Below are 321 nucleotides of genomic sequence, written 5' to 3' on the forward strand. Positions count from 1 at the left end.
ATACTTACATAAGAATTACATGGGACATACAGCCATATGTTGATACTTACATAATTACATGGGACACGCAGCCAGATATTGATACTTACGTAAGAATTACATGGGACACACAGCCATATGTTGATACTTACATAAGAATTACATGGGACACGCAGCCATATATTGATACTTACATAAGAATTACATGGGACATACAGCCATATGTTGATACTTACATAAGAATTACATGGGACACGCAGCCAGATATTGATACTTACGTAAGAATTACATGGAACACAAAGCCATATATTGGTACTTACATAAGAATTATATGGGACACAG

The sequence above is a fragment of the Limulus polyphemus genome, unplaced genomic scaffold, assembly GCF_000517525.1.
Source record: "Limulus polyphemus unplaced genomic scaffold, Limulus_polyphemus-2.1.2 Scaffold2552, whole genome shotgun sequence".
NCBI lineage: Eukaryota > Metazoa > Arthropoda > Merostomata > Xiphosura > Limulidae > Limulus > Limulus polyphemus.